The 3,414-nt window shown below is 40.9% G+C and overlaps 1 long non-coding RNA gene across 1 annotated transcript in view; it reads right to left on the bottom strand.

The window, feature by feature from the left end:
• Positions 1–1,124: 1,124 nt before the first annotated feature.
• LOC102473298 (uncharacterized) overlaps positions 1,125–3,414 on the bottom strand; it is a 75,099-nt gene continuing 72,809 nt past the window's right edge. The window contains exon 3 of the long non-coding RNA XR_335496.1: positions 1,125–1,176. This is a non-coding gene — a long non-coding RNA (uncharacterized LOC102473298). The remainder of the gene's footprint in view (positions 1,177–3,414) is intronic.

Genomic DNA, 3,414 nt, shown 5'->3' with positions numbered 1-3,414 from the left:
GAGCAATATCTGAGATTGCTGTTTATTGTCTTATTCTGTTCTCCTAAACCAAGTAAGTCTGCCTCATCTATCTGTCTCCTCTAGATGCTGTATAGCAACAACTTTGATGTTGCTTATGTCAGTCATCTTCCAGGCCTTTTATTTTCTGTAATTTTGCTCTAGCAGTGGAAGAAGTATTTTAGAACCACACAATCTCAGGTTTGGCTAGATAGGTACATCTAGCTAACTATCTATTGCTTAAGTATCCCAAACAATGTGAGCATGCTTTATTCTCTGAGTCTTCATTGGCTCTGAGGCATTAGGGGATGAATTTATGCATACCTTTATGGGATCAAATTAGATGGGGTGAATATTTTCTTAAAAACATACAGGCAAATGACAAAGAGGGACTAGAATATATTAAAACCACAAGAAAAAGTGTTCAGTTTTATATGCTCAAAAATGTATATTTTTGTCTAAAAGAAGGTTTTGGTGTGCAACTAAGGGAAAAACTCCCCTTAGAAACAACTTCTGTCTGATAAAATATTAGAGATGAAGAAAGCGCAATTTTTTTTTTTTTGAGAGAGAGAGGTTTTTGCTATCAGACACCTGTGCTTGCCAGAGAGACAGAAAGAAATAAATCATACCCTTGGGGGGGGCATGCTGCATCCTCAACTCTCCTCTCTGAATTTTGGTTGTGCACATACACATGCCTGGTGTGAGTTTTAAGGCACAGGATCTGGGACTGGAACAGTGGTCAACTACATGGGAGTCCAACGACAAAACCATTAGCCATCTGCAGGTACTGAAAGTGCATATTGTTTTATATATGTGAATAGTTAATTCATTCAACCACACTTTGAGGTGAGAATCCTTATTTCTCTTTTATAGATGATAAAATGGTTAAAAAGTCTAATCAGCCTCCCTCTAATCAAAGATCTGCTCCACAAAGCTCAGCTAGACCATTCCCCTCACTCTGTGTCCAGTGCTTTCTTAGCTCCGTAGGCTATTGTTCTCTGTAGAAGAGGCATACACACAATTCACAGGCAGAAGATCTGACCTTAGTCAAAGAAGTTATGGTAAACTGAAGCAGGAGTAAAGTGAACAACTCACCTGGCTTTTAGTCATTTTCCTATCACTCTGTTAGGATGGTTCTGCAATCAGGTGGTGTAGTTGGTGCCAGTATAACCAGGAACTCTGAATTAGAAGAAAGCAAATATTAACATCTAATCAGGAGGATGGGCAAAACCAATACAACCCTAGTGAACTGTTAGCAAGCAAATATTAAATCTAGAGTCAGTAAACTCTATTGCACACCCTTACCACAGCACCCTAGGAAACAATAGCAATAATGAAAAAATTCACTCTGCATAATCTAGGAGAAATATGGCTCTTTTGAAATAGAATGTAAGGTACATTATTCCTACCAATTTCAGATACGAAGGCATTTGTTCAAAAAGCATTTTTGTACCTGTTACATACCAGGCACTGGTTAAGGAATGAATATAAAGAAATATGAGATATTGTCCTTTCCATGAATTAGCTTTAATTCTCAAGGGAAAGTAGATCGTCATAAGATAAAAAGATAAAGGAAATCACGTGGTTTTTAATGAGATACTGTGAGGCACACCAAAAATTTATTTAGTAGGCTTTGAGAGGTAGAGTTGGGTAGGTCAGAAAAAAAAGTTATTGGAGATGGAAATATTGGAACTAGGTTTTGAAAGATTGCTAAGATTTAGTTAGTTAGAGAAAGGATGAAGGCTAGCAGTGTGAAAATGCAGAAAGCAAGATGGTTCACAGAAAAGAATTACAGAGTCAAAAGGCATTTGTGGCATGAAGAGCACAGTATGGAGTCTTTGGGAAATGGCTCAGATGGCAAAGACTGCAGAATTTGGTATCCACTAGGTGACCACTGCAATAGGAAGGTGGCGGCATGAGTTGATGTACATCTTGAATAAAGAGAAGCAAGGGAACAGCAGTTAGCGTAATGGCTATGTCACTGGACTCCCACGTAGTCGACCACGAGTCATGTCCCGGACCCAGTGGCTTAAAATTCACACCAGGCACGTGTGCATGCGTGCCCAAGATCCCGAGAGGAGAATGGAAGAGAAGGGATTGTGGCATGGCCATAGCCCCTGGGGGGGGGGAGTGATTTCTCGCTTTCTGTCTCTCTGTCTCTCTGTATGGCGAGTGCACGGCACCCTATAGCAAAAAACTTCTCCAAAAAATAAATAAATAAATAAAAATAAAGAGAAGCGAGTTGGGGTTAAAAGTGATTAATTATTCTACATTATTTTCTCAAGTATTAAAGCAGAAGATCTAAACTCCTCATTTCCTGAATGATCTCTCTACCACCACGATGCTCTCTACTCTTTCCTTCATTCATTAAAACTTGCCCAAACTATGTCCCGTCTCTGTAATGCACTGGGCACAATGTTAACCATCCTACACAGAAAATATGGGCCACTATGTTCAGAGAATAAAACAAAAATAAAAATAATCACCACACGAAAAACATGGAATTACCATAATAAGTCAATAGAGAGTCAGAACAAAGGAAGGGCCAGTTTACCAGGGTGTCAGGAAAGGCCACTCGGGAAGGTAGCACAGGACTCAGCCCCATGCTAACAGTATGGAGCGCCTATTTTCCTGTAGGTATAGATACTATAGGAAATGCTATACCATTTACACCTCACGGTAAATCTGTAAGTACTCCAACCCCCCCTTCAATGGCATCAAAAACAAAATTCAGAGAGGGGAAAAGAGAATCTTGACAAAGATCCTATTATTGCAAGAGGTAGACTAAGATTTAAATTTATTATGCATTTTTGAAAAAAGAGTTGATGTTCTTCAAATCACACAGGAAAAGAGCATTGGAGGTAGAGAAGACCTCAATATGCACTGTCACAGAATCCCCTGGACAGCCCTGCGTTTGTTGCTCCTGTCCTTGAAAGCAGTTTTTCTCTAGTTTCCACACCAGCCCCAATGGCTCATTGGCCTGCTGGCAAACACAGTGACAACACTGCTGCCCTCTTCAAGAAATGGCACATCGCAGCCTTCATTTAACCCAGAAAGCTTTATTTAATGCCCATTATACTACTTTCTTTTCTTTTCTTTATTTCTTTATTTCTTTTTGGTTTGTTTGTTTGTTTGGGGTGGTGGTAGGGATTTTTGCTATAGTGTATGTTTGCTCATCAGAAAGACAGAGACTGGGAACCAGCAGTTAGCGTAATGGCTATGTCGCTGGACTCCCACGTAGTCGACCGCGGTTCATGTCCCGGACCCGGTGGCTTAAAACTCACGCCGGGCGCGTGTGCGTGCGTGCCCAAGATCCCGAGAGGAGAATGGAGGAGAAGGGATTGCGGCGTGACCATCCCCCCTGGGGGGTGATTTCTCGCTTTCTGTCTCTATGTCTCTCTCTGTCTGTCTGGCGAG

This window comes from Tupaia chinensis, unplaced genomic scaffold (assembly GCF_000334495.1).
Source record: "Tupaia chinensis unplaced genomic scaffold, TupChi_1.0 Scaffold000426_1, whole genome shotgun sequence".
NCBI lineage: Eukaryota > Metazoa > Chordata > Mammalia > Scandentia > Tupaiidae > Tupaia > Tupaia belangeri.
This window is presented reverse-complemented; position numbering and strand designations above follow the sequence as displayed.